The sequence below is a fragment of the Peromyscus eremicus genome, chromosome 14 (assembly GCF_949786415.1).
Source record: "Peromyscus eremicus chromosome 14, PerEre_H2_v1, whole genome shotgun sequence".
Lineage (NCBI taxonomy): Eukaryota > Metazoa > Chordata > Mammalia > Rodentia > Cricetidae > Peromyscus > Peromyscus eremicus.
This window is the reverse complement of record NC_081430.1, coordinates 40,590,438-40,604,140: the sequence shown is the minus strand read 5'-3', so window position 1 is coordinate 40,604,140 and position 13,703 is coordinate 40,590,438.

Genomic DNA, 13,703 nt, shown 5'->3' with positions numbered 1-13,703 from the left:
CAGGATCTAACCCTTTTCCCCTATGGCTGACATCTACCTGAGACCAGAATAACCAAGATATCTCCAACACTCATGTGCTTGGCTCCTGGGCTGGCCTGACCAAAACATCTGGGGGCCAGCCAGCATTTATATAGACTATAAAGAATAGTCTCAAATTAAACATCCCAAGAACTCAAGCAGAGCTGCAAGTCACTTTAGGACGTGGGGGAAGCAGCAGCCACCTCCTTACGCTTTATAAATTAGCATGGAAATAAGCAATACTTGGCTTCCGGATAACTTCTCTACAAGTAACTAGTGCTCTTCAAGATGGGAATGCAAGGGTGATACCATGCATCAAAAAGCAGCCCCCCCTGAGGGCCTACTCAACAGTGGCCTTAAGCAACTTCTCGTGCCCAAGCTGGTTCCCTGGTACCAATTTCCAGGCGTTTCTGATGTAACTGTCACCTGCCCAGTTTGTCTGTAGGTTTTGGGTCTCTCTATCCATTCTGAGCTATCTGAGCTACTGAAAAAGATTAGTGGAGCCAATGAGTGCATGTGTGGGGCGTGTGTGTGTGTGTGTGTGTGCGTGCGCGCTGTGGCTACCTCCGTTCTTCCAGCTTCTCTTTTCCTAAGGCTCCATGGTACCTCTCTGCCCTCTAGCCAGACCCACTCTCCTCCTCCAGTCTTTGCTCAGACTCCGCTGGGGTCCCATTAAGCCAGGCCCATCTGTTACGCACCCCTGTGTGTTTCTTTGATAGACCTTCTTATCATTGAGTACAGCACTTGCCTGTCTTTACCCTCCCTCCCAGCTTGTAAATCCCAAGACAGGCCCCAGTCTGTCTTACTCACCAGCACGAGGCCAGAGCTTGGCACGATGCCCAACCTGCAAATTGACTTGTTTCATGTTTGAAATAGCGGATGGACTTTCCAGCAGAAAGAACACCAAAAAGGCTGCTTGACATCCTGAGTCTGCTCTGGGGGGAGGAGGGGGGGAGGGGGAGGGGGGACATGCAAATGGACTTTTAACACTTTGTGTGGTACCCAGTAGCTTAGTCACGTTGACTCAGACTCCCCTGAACTCTCTCATGTCCTAAGAAAGATGGGGATAACCCCTTCTGGGAAACTAGCTAAGAAAAGGGACAGGCCGCCCTCATCACCTGGAGGGATGGCATGCTCGGGAATCACACACACACACACACACACACACACACACACACACACACCCCGACTGTGTTACAGAAACGGGAACAGAAGGCTTTACTGAATCTAGCCCACTGAAGTAACATAGCCCTTTCCAAACTAAAAAGGGGGAGCGCTGAGTACTTGTAGTGTCACTGAAAGGAAACCCAAACCACCTCTGCCCGCTTTAGCTCTGCTGTGCCAACCGCTCGCAAGGCTACCTGAGTGCTTGTCGCAGCCAAGCCTGCACCAGGGAGGAGGAGAGGGCGGCTTAGGTGGGGTTCGTGGGGCCGTGAGTGCTGCCAGGAGATGCCGCCTTGGCACTCGCTGTCAGGTGTGCGCTGATTCACACAGGGCATGGGCCCTTCCACACACATCTTTCTTTGTAGCATGAATCTTAAAAGTTCTTATTAATAAAATCAAACCTGAGGCCAGTTATTGGGATGATGCTGGAAGGTCAGAGAGATAGAACAAGCCACAGCTAACCTCACCTGGACAACTTCTCAGCTGATCTTGTTTTCTCAGACTGGAAGCTTCTGTGTCCTCATCCCAATGGCTCTCAGCTGAACTGTGCTCGAAACCTAAAAGCTTAACCAGCCAAATGCTTCTAGTTTCTGGCCCTCACGCCTTATATATCTTTCTGTTTTTGCCATCACTCCCTGGGATTAAAGGCTGGCTTTCTGGGATTAAAGGTGTGAGTCACCATGCTTGGCTGTATCCTTGAACAGATGGATTTCTGCCTCTGGAATGCTCTACCACTGCCTAACTTCTATGTTTAATATTGTGGTTGTTCTGTCTCTGACCCCAGATAAGTTTATTAACATGCACAATATTTTGGGGAACACAATACCACATTTCTTCCCTCAGGAAGTCTGCATACCATAAAGATGAAAAACTTGCCGGGGATACAGTGGAGCCCCTCATTTCCTCAAAAGTCTTATCAAGTAGGTAAAATACCAAACCAAAAAAAAAAAAAAAAAAACCTAGCATGTTTTCGGTGTCTACCGATGACTGAAAATGTCTAGTTTCTTTTTAGCAATTACACAGCCATCTTCATTCTGTGTGCCCTGAGAATGTAGAATGAATGCCAAGGGAGAGAACTGAGTCCATAATACAGACAGATTCCTCTTGCCCTGCCTGGAATGGCTTCTCTCTAAGCTAAACAGTAAGCTGTGCTGAGCTACCGTGTACACGACTGACAGGCAAGTCCAGTTTGCACCCATCGCCACATGCACCCAAGGATAGCCATGAAGGCAACCCAGCACAAAATCGTAAAACTCATTTAGAACACTGTGAGATTATTTTGTTACTCGATGGTGCAATTCTCAGCTGTGAACTTTGTAGATGATAATGCCACATCAGCATCTATGCAGCATCTACGTCAGAAGATCGAATGTGCCAGTTTAGAGCAGCCTAAGCTCTTGTGAGTTCGTGTTGTCAACCATGTACCTCACATTGTTTTAAATCTGGACATCTCAGTTCCTCTCTAGATAAAGAAAACAAAGCCACTGGGCTATCTGGGCAGAAGAATGGAACTACCCAGGGTGAGGATGGAATCAAAGAGCATGGGTGGGGGCAATGGGGAGGGAATGAATGAGAGCAAAATATAATGGCACGTGTGTATGAAAATAACACAATGAAACCGATGACTTTGAAAACCAACGTAATCCTGAAAAACATGGATGTAGTTTCCAAAATATCCCCTAGAGGGCACCAAAGCGTCACACCTGAAAGAAAGTCGTGGGTGTTTTGTTTGTTTGTTTTTTGCTTTTTTGTTTTTGTTTGTTTTTGCTTGTTTTTTTTTAAACAACAACAACTAAGTTTTCCATAATTTTTTCAGAAGCCTTCTCTGAGAAAAGATAAAGTCTGAGGTCAAGTGCTCCTCACAAGACTCTAACTTCTAGAAGCTCCATGGGGACCCCTCCTTGGCATCCTCAGCACTGCCTCCTTGTATGTCATGTTTCTGCCCTGTTTGTTTTGTGCGTAGAACAGACGTCACCTGACGTCAACCCAAGGAGCCATCGGATCTACCCAATTCCTGGGTGCAGTGCGGGAAGAAACAAAGACCACATGGGCTTTTCACCCTCCCTCCTGGGTCTCCACGGGCAGCTTCCACAGATGCCAACTATGTGAAGCCGGGAGAGAAGGGAGTATCAAGCATTTGGTATGGAAAAGGTGTCTCCAGTTGTTGATAGTTCAGAGACGGGCCCAGGTGGAGGAGGGATATCTGCTAGAAGAAGGTGACTCCGTTTCCCTAGAGAGACGCTCCAAAGTGCCCTGGCTCCATCTTTGCGTCTGATGGGAGGTTGACCACTCCCTAGCAGTCACGCACTTCTCTCTGCTGACTTAATCATGCCTGCTCCCCTTTCCTCTTGGGTTACTGACCCTTGTGGGTTTCTATGAGCTTCTGGGCCTTTGTCAGGAAATCAACCTCTTGCTGTGACCGGAAGTGCAGCACCTCACAGACATCAGGGTTTTGTCTCTTTGGTCCCAGTGAGTTGTGTCTTCCTTGCTTCTTTGTTCTATTGTCAAATGTCTTGATGTTTTGCTTTATGGCTTCCAAGGACTTTTGGCTTTTTAATTTTTTTTTTTTTTTTTTTTTTTTTTTTGGTTTTTTCGAGACAGGATTTCTCTGTGTAGCTTTGCACCTTTCCTGGAACTTTTGGCTTTTTAAAGGCATGCTTCTAAAAGAGAAAGACCGCCCAAAATAAGGAAACTGATCAGGGCTAGTCACAGGGCCGTGGACAGGCTAAGAAGAAAGTCATTCCAAGGTGATAGTCTTTAAACATATCTAGTAATCGGGAAAGAGGAGGGATTGGGGAGACGGTTCCTTGGGTAAAGTACTCGCTACACAAGCACGAAAAAATCTGAATCTAGAGCCTCAGAACTCAAAAATAGTTCATCATGGCATAACCCCAGCTCTGTGGAGGCAGAGACAGGAGGATCACTGGCTGGTCAGGTGATCTTGTGGACTCAACAAACTACGGATTCAATGAGAGACCCTCTTTCTGGAAGGAAGGCAGAGGGGAATTGAGGAGAGTTGATGTAGACCTATGGTTTCCACACTTTGCTTACACACTGCACACACATGTATGTAGCTGAAGTTTTCCTGTGTCCCACCCAGTCCGCAGCCACTCAGACCCAAATAAACACACCCAGGCTTATATTAATTAAAACTGCTCAGCCATTTGCTCAGGCTTCCTACTGACTAGCTCTTACACTTAAACTCAGCCCATTTCTGTTCATCTGTATGTTGCCATGTGTTCCGCGGCTTTACCTGTGTGCTGTTACATGCTGTTCCCTGGATGGTGGGATGGCTGTCTCCTGACTCAGCCTTCCTCTTCCTAGAATTCTCCTCATCTGCTTATCCTGCCTATACTTCCTGCCTGGCTACTGGCCAATCGGCATTTTATTTATCAACCAATCAGAGCAGCACATTCACAGCATACAGAGCTATATCACCCATCACATGTGCACTCACAAAAATTAGAATATAATAAGAAAATACATAGGAGGATTCTGGGAGCACCCCAGACTCACCTTCCTTAAAGTCAGCTGGCAGCCAGCCAGGGCTTCTGGGTCAGACAGACTCCTTGCATGTGAAAAGAGACCACTTCTCACCCCACCTCCCACAAACACATCTTCCAATCTATGCCAGATGTCTCTTGAGAAAAATTTTTGTTAATGTGGCTTTTTCCCCCCAGTTATAGCGACATGTCCCTGATGTTTTTTGCTTTTGTGTTTTGTCATCATTAGTGGTCAAAATCAGGGTCTTATACGTGTTGGGTTGTGCAGCCAAGCTCCAGAGTAGCCCTTGGCTGGCACCCTCCTGCCTCTCCTGACATGAGTTCTCACAAGACCAACCCCCCTTTTGATGAATGGCATGAACAGAAATTGTCCTCTCCTGTCAGAGGCAGGAAGCTGGTCCAGCTCCCGGAAGACTGGGCAAGGGCTGGCAAAGGCTTGGGAGGAAGAATACAGACTTGATAGACTGCAAAGGGAAGCAGCTGGGTGTGGTGAGGAAAGACTTCCCTCTCTGTGTGGGAGCTCAAGGTTTCACCAGGAAACACAGAGCCATACATGACCTCCACCTCTATTCGGTAGACAAAATGCTCAGTGTTCACTGGCCCAACATAGAGCAGAACCTACCATAATTTTGCTATCATTTTAACAAGTTAGCATTTGGAGGTGAGGTGATGTGGGTACTCACCCATGTGTGGAGGTCAGAGGACAACTTCCAGGAACTGGTACTCCCCTCTTACTCTGTGGGATGTCATGTCATCAAGCTTCACGGCAAACATCTTTACTGGTGGAGCCATTCCACCAGCCCAGTGACCTGGAATAAGTTTTTTAATTGGTATTTTGCCTGTATACATGTCTATGCACCATTTGTGTGCCTCGTACCCTTAGAGGCCAGAAGAGGACATCAGAGCTCCTGACACTGGACAGGTGATTGTGAGACACCATGTGGATGCTGGGACTAGAACCTGGTTCCTTTGGAAGAGCAGCCCGCGCTCTTAACCACTGAACTATCTTCCCAGACCTACTTACAGTAATGTTTAAGGGGCATGCCTTCATCATTCAGTATCCCTTCATTTCTCTCAAATGCTGCTGAATGCATCTCTACAGAGAGGAGTTGTTCTAAACCATCAGTGAGGCTGCCTGAGTCCATGGATGGTGAGGAAGGGATAGACTTTGTGGGATGGCATCATTTGTGAGGATTTTTAAAAGCTGGGAAACTAAAAAAGAGAAAAAAAATAATGATGATGGTTGAGACGTTTCTGAGTGAGTTCAGAAAAAAAAAAAAAAAAAGCATGGCTCTCCTTGGAGATTGTTCTCGCATTCATTCCGTGTCCTGCTCCACATGTCTACTGCAGAGTCTCAAGAGCCTTTCTGGTCCCAGGCTTCTGGGAAGATGGTGATGGACAGCAAGCAATCTTAAGACTTGAAAATTCCTGGAGGGTCTCCAGGGGTCACACCAGTGTCTCTTTGTCACCAGCCTCCCAGATTTGCTCCCATACCCACGTGTGCACTTCTGGGGGATGCGTCACCTGGATCTGAGCAGGTCACAGCCTGAAATCCTCTACCACTTTTGATGTTGAGGACTGGGCTATGGAAATAATTCCCATTTCTTCATGGGTAGAATCCTAGGAAACATTTTAGATGTTTCCTCAAATTATTTTCCCTGGAATTTTTTTTTAAAGATCTCTTTATTTAATCTTGTGTGTGAGAGAGAGCGCCTGTATGAGTGGATAGGCACCTCATTTGTGCCTGATGCCCTTGGAGCCAGAAGAGGGCATCAGATCCCTGGAAGCTGTAGTTGTCAGCTGCCATGGAGTGCTGGGAACCAAACTTAGGTCCTCTGTAAGTGCGCCAAGTGATCTTAATCATCTTTCCAGACCCCATCCCTGGAAATTTTAACAGCACAAATATACTTCATATCTGTTTCTTACCATGTATATATCTGTACATTATATCAAATGGGAAGATGATTTCTTCTCCCTTAAATCTATTTTTACCTGTTTTGCTAATATGATCCTGTTTTAGTTAGGCGTTCTATTGCTGTGATTTAAAAAAAAAAAAAATGACCAAGAACAACTTGGGGAGAAAAGGGTTTATTTTAGCTCACAGTTCCACATCATAGTCCATCCTCCAAGGACATCAGGGGAGGAACTCAGGCGGGGTATTAACCTGGAGGCAGGGACAGAAGCAGAAGCCATGGAAGAATGTTCGTAGTTTGCTCAGTCTGCTTTCCTATACCATCCAGGACCACCTGCCCAGAGGAGGCCCCACCCACAGTGAGCTGGGTCCTCCCACATCCATCCAGAGAATGTGTTGTAGAATATTTTAAGGTGTGTTACTTTTTGTTTCTGTTGCATTTGTTTAACCCTGTGAAGCTGTGTTACTGTGCCTGTCTAAAACACCTGATGGTCTAATAAAGAGCTGAATGGCCAATAGCAAGGCAGGAGAGAGAGAGAGAGGCAGGGCTGGCAGGCAGAGAGAATATATAGAGGAAGAAAAGAGATGGAGAATTGAAAAGGAAGGAGTCAGAGAAAGCGGAGGACTTCAGGGACCAACCACCCAGCTAAACAGATGGGATAATTTAAAGTTAAGTAAAGCTGGCTAGAAATAAGCCAAGCTAAGGCCAGGTATCATAATTAAGAATAAGCCTCCGTGTGTGATTTACTTGGGAGCTGGGTGGCAGACCCCCCAAAAAGAGCAAAAACAACAACATTCTGGTGCCCCACGTTGGGCACCAATTGCTGTCCTTTATTAATTGGTTGCTGCTTTTTAAGCCACAGCTGTCTGAATCAGCAGCTGCAACTCCACCACTACCAGCAGCAGTTAGGCCTCCATAACTGGAGGGAAATCTGTTCCCTCTGGCTCCAACTCTTGCAAAGCTAACGAAGGGAACTTTACTAAACCTCTGTCCCTCTAAAGAACTCAAGATTCAAAGGTTAAGATGGAATTCTGCTCTTCAGAGAGGCTGAATAGCAAGTAGCTTACCTCCTCTCCTAGCTCGCGTCCTCCAAAAAGTTCTTATGCTTCTCCTAACCTCTCCTTACAAATGCTTCTCCACCTGCTTCCTCCTTACCACTTCCTGTCAGCTAGTTGCTGACTCGGCCTCCTGACCACAGGTGAATTCTATTTAATCAAACACATCTTTGCATCATTAGGCAAACGTTCCAGAGCGTAAACAAAAGTAACACACCTTGAAATAATATCCTACAACAAGCATGCCCTACAGACTAGCCTGCAAGACAATCCTGTGGAGGTATTTTCTAATTAAGATTTCTTCTTCCCACAAGGGCCCTCGCTTGTGTAGAGTTGAAATAAAAACTAGCCCGTGCAGGCCTCTGTTGTGCAAGGAGTAAGGATATTACAGAACTACATACATGACACAATACTAGAAATAAATGCCCAGCAAAAGAACGGGGGGCTTAGAAGATAGTACACTCAAGAAATTAGGTACTATATGACTACAGAAAAGAATGAGACTTCTCCTATATCAGTCACTCTAATGCTACCACCCTTAAATACCGCTCCTCGTGTTGTGGTGATGCCCAACCACAAAATTATTTTCATTGCTACTTCATAACTGTAATTTTGATAGTTCTGAATTGTAACGTAAGTATCTGTGCTTTCTGATGGTCTGAGGTGACCCCAGAGGGTCACAACCCATAAGTTGAGAACTGCTGATCTATGTGGCGATGGCGCATACAAAATGGTGAGAGGGGATGACTGTATGTGATTTTGCAAATGCCTAAATTATGATAGAAAATATGGACTTAGAACAAATGGAACAGGGAAGAGATGAAAGAGAAACTTGTCACTGTGTGCCCAGTTCTTGGGATTGTTTTAAAAGTTGAAACTCTGGATTTAAATTGGTATTGATGCTTCATGGTACATCTTAGGAAAACGTTAGTGTAGCAACATTTGTACTGTCCCCGCTTGGAAACACTAGCTGAAAGAGTCTCTCATGAGCTGAAGCTAAGGACCTGCAGCAAAGGTCTACTTGCCTCTGCTGACATTTCTATAATGTTGGGGCAAATTTTATCACCTCAGGGTTTCCCACAGCATCTCCACAACCAAAGAAAGTACTCCGCTGAGCTTGGAATTTCCCTGACTCTGCATTTTTCATCTCATGGTTAATTCCCATACCATTTCCTGATTGTCCACACGGAGGTTTATTCGATGGCTTTTCACACCTGTCACAGTAACTGTACCCTTGGACAGAGCCACTGTGCCTGATTTCCCCCCAAAATATCCCAGCCTTTAGTGACTCATGTTCTCGATGTGCAGAATCATAGCCACCAAGGCACCCTCTGAACACTCCACTTGCTGGGTCTGTCTTCCCTTTTCTGTCATTAAGGCTGTCAGTCCATTAGATGGCACTCTAAATCAGTCTCCCAACACTTGAGGTAAGCCCTTGTTAGACTTCAGTTAGTCACCAGGCTACCATCAAATATTTTATTATTGAGTGCAGGCTGTGGTCTTGTGACTCCATTCTGGAAGTGATGATGGCAATGTAAGACGTAGTCTAACGGTGTTAGTTAAAGCTTTGTTAGGTTTCAAGGGATGGACCCAAAGCTTCCCAATAGGCTGTGGGATACAGTCCAGAACAGAAACACAATCTGAGGATTTGTGTGTCAAGAAGTGGGTGTGGCCTTTCTGGCTGGCTGTCAAAGTTTCCGGGGCCTTGAGACTGAATAGGACCGTGAGGATAGTAAGGAGAGAGGGTCACTAGGGACAGAGTGGGACAGGAAATGAAGGTACAGCTGACTCTCTAAGAGGGTACCCTGGGGTGGGGAGTGGGGGGCTCCCAGCCCCTTAATACCAGGAGACTGGAGTCCCAGTGTGCCCATTTCAACAAGTGTCAGCTTAAAGCTGTTCCACCCTCTTCTTTTCTCATGCTAGCGCCCAAACTCTTATTAGAGATGGTGAAATTGTAGTCTAGGGTTTTATTTTGTTTTGGTTCTGGAGAGCCACCTTGCTCCTGGTGTATGTAATACCTTGGCCTATGATGTCACAACAGCTGAGTACCTCTAGATGACAGGAACTATTTGCTTCTAGAATAATCTTTTTTAAATTATTTGTTTATTTTTATTCATATGTTTGTACGTGTGTGTGTGTGTGTGTGTCTGCTTGTCTGTATATGCAGTGTGTTTATGCAGATGCCTATGGAGGCCAGAAGAGGGCATCGGATCCCCTGGTGCCGGAGTTACAGGCAGTTGGGATCCATCCAATGTAGATAATGGGAAATAAACCCTGGTCCTATGCAAAACCACCAAGTGCTCTTAACTACTGTGCTGTCTCCATCCCCCAAGTTCTCTTATAATGTTAGGGAACCACCATCATCCACAGCACCTTCTGTTGACCGAGACATCGTGGGTCACATGACTGCATGAACCGTGACACTGAGGCAATGGGCCAGGTAAAACTTATCAGGGAAACGAAATCAGTAAAGATACACTCACGACACAGGACACAGTAGACGCCGCTGCTGATCCAGCTGTCGTTGTCCTGCTGTTCTGCCCAAGGGCGATGGGAACCAACTGCAACCCACGGTTCTCCACTGCCTGCTCATGCTCTGGCCACTCAAGAAAGAGTGCACAACCCCTCTCCTCCTTTCTTCTTCGGTCACGTAAGGAGAGAAGACCATGGCCCCTAGGGCTAATCATCTCAATATCATTGGCTGAACAGATCAAATTCCCACAACACTTCTCCCTTTTTGTCTAATTAGGAAGGTTCTAATCCTAATATAAAACTATATACAATAAGAACAATTATCAAGTATTATCCAGAAGAAAGAAAAAGTAATAACGTAAACAAAAATGGAACTGCAACCAACAAGAGCAACATCAAGCAAGAAACACATTCTAGATGTCCAGACCATAGGTAATTGGCAAATTACAGAGATTACTCCAATAGCTGTCCAAACCTGAAGTCTAAGGCTTGTACCTAATATGCCCTTAGCTAAGATTTGAGAGGATTGTAACTGTAACTATCTAGTCTTCAACCCCATCAAGAGACCTGAGAAGGAAAGTAATATTACCCTAGTAAACAGGAAGTGCAAGCAAAGTGACTTCTGAAAAATGCAAGAAATGACAGAGACAGCTGGCTGCCTGGACAGTCATCCATTGTTTCTCTGCAATGTTGGGGCTTCCAACTTTGGCTAAAAGGCCTAGAATATCTGACAGACTTTTTTAGAAGCAGGAAAATTTGAAGGACTATCCTACCTTGTGGCAAGGCTTATGAAAATGTGCTCATGTTTCCAAACAAAAACTGAATTAAATGAAATGCAATCTTTTAGATCCATTCTGGATATAATGAAAACATAATTCATCATTAATGCAGGGAGCAAGTATCAGAATTATACAAAGAGACACCGAATAAACTGACCATGCCAACGACCTAGCTAACTGACTCCATGAGTGAGATGATGGACAGGGGGCAGTACTTCCATTGTCATTTAGGATTGGATTCTAGGCCCACCCATTTACCAGAAGAGAACAGGACACTTGATTGACAGTGTCAGTCAAACTCTGTGGGTTGGGGAAGGAAAAGAAAATGGCTGGCTACAGGCCCCGCAAACAGAAAGGAGTTCTGAGCAGACAACACTCATTTCTTTACAAATCCAGAATATATTCTGTGCTTTGCATTAGTCAGGGTTCTATATAGAAACAGAACCAATGAAATGAATATGAAGTACAAAGAGAATGTATTAGACTGGTTTACAAGCTATGTGCTGGGTGGTCTGACTGTGGCTCTCTGCATGCTGGAGAGGCTAAGACCTGGGGAGATGCTCAGTTCATGAGTCTGGACACCTCAGCAGTTCCAATCTCGTGCTGAAGGAGAACCATTGGTCCTTCAGTACATGTTGGAAGGCAGAAAAGGCTGGGTTCTGATGCCAATGGGGGATGGTATCAATGCCATCGATAGAATAGATGCGTTCACAACCAAAGCAAAATTAAGAATTTCCCTCAGACCTCCTTCTATCCAGTCCACAGTGCTTCCCACTCTGAGAGACTGTCTTCTTCCCTACTTCTAGGAAGTAGCCTTATATACCTGGCCAGAGGTGTGTCTCTTAGTTGATTTCAGATCCAATTGAACTGACAACCAAGACTAACTATCACATGCTCCTAGGGAATTTTATTCAATGAATACCTAAACCTAACTCTAACCCTAAACCTAGTATGAATCTGCAAGTCCAGAGGCTTAACTTAAGGGGGTTTGAGTCTTTCTCTTGAGGACATTACTATCAATGTGAAGCCCAGAGGCACTAACATACCCACCTGTAAACACAGAAACTAACTAACTTGGCAGTAGCCAAGTACAATGGGACACACTGGTTAGAAAAACGTGGTATTATCGACAAACCAACCTGCAGTAGTAATCCCATTAAGACTGTCTAGACCATTTAAGATGGAAGGGTTTATTTTAGTGAGTCCAAACATTTACAGTGAGATGATACTTTTGTAATTTCAAGAACCTTCCTAGATAGTTGTCATATTTTTATATATTCAGTTGTGACAATCTAGGGCCTGGATTCTAGGCAGATCCACAAATCCATTTGCCAGTCCCTTGCAATAACACTGATTTACACTAGGGGGCATCAGTGCACATCTTTTTAACCAAGAGTCTAATCCCACTACTCTATTTTGACTTAAATATATATGTGTGTGTGTAGATAGATAGATAGATAGATAGATAGATAGATAGATAGATAGATAGATAGATAGATAGATAGATAGATAGATAGATAGATAGATAGATAGGAAAGCATCACAGATTGAGTGTGGAGGTTAGAGGACAATTTGTAGAAGTCAGTTCCCACCTTCATGTAAAACCAAAGGATTTGAACTCATATCATCAGAGTTGATGGCAAGTACCTCTCTCCTGCTAAGCTATTTCACCAGCCCTAATAATGAACTTTTCACACTTGACTTAACTGGATGTGAGCTCTCTTCACATCAGATGAGTGAGCCTTTGAATAACCACCTTGGAGCCACCCAAGGGCTTAAAAGAGGGGCAATGACTCTGGGGTTTGAAGACCAGATTTCAGTTTTGTTTCTCAGCTTCTTAGCTGAGGAGTGGGGCAATCGTGGACCTCACACGGCTACAACAGCTAGCCCATCCCGTGGCTTCTAAGTGACTTCACCTTTCCTGAGTTGTTGCCCCCAAACCATCTAGAACTCTCCTCCCTGTCCCTGCCCAGCCTCCCAGTCCCACGGTACTGAGCTCTGTTGACAAGAAATGGAGAAACCTCCGCTGCGGGACAAAGGGTGGGGACTCGTGGTTGGTGAAGAGGATTCCTGGTGATGGGTTTATAATGAGCATTAAGTGCCCGTTCATTTGGTGGCCAACTAGTGGATGGTAGGAGTCCCGAAACAGCTTGTTCCTTGTAAATATCTCTCACATACAGGTGGTGCCGAGGATGGCTTGGCCACACGCTGGTCTGAAGGGAGGAGGCACTAAGTGTGAAATCCACACCCATTCTCAAAGATGTAACGTGAAGAAACAGATGTGCAATATTGTTTGAGTGCATCCTGGCGCCTGTAACAAAGGACCTCAAGCCTAGAAGCTCGTAAACAACACAAATTTGTTTCTCACAGTTTTGGAGACTAGGAAGTTCAAGACTGAGGGAGGCCCTGGCAGAATTTGTGTCCAGTGAGAACCTGCTTTCTGGTTCATAGATGCTGCATCTTCAACTGGTAATGTGATGAGATGACCACTCTTGGGCTTCTTTTGGTAAGCATTAATCCTGCTCACAGGCATTTGCCTCCCCAGACCTCACCTCCTAATACCGACCATTGCTATGTTGGTGATCAGGTGTGATGGCTGGTCTCGACATTGTCAACTTGACTGGACCAGCAATCAACTAAAACTCAAGCTACTGGGCATTCCTGTGAGGGATTTCCTTGATCAGGTTTATTTGAAACAGGAAGACCAGTGCTAAACGTGGACAGCACCTTCCGATGGCAGCCCGGATAAACGGACATGGAGGAAGGAAGCTTTTGCTTTTTGCCTGCTTGGCATCACTC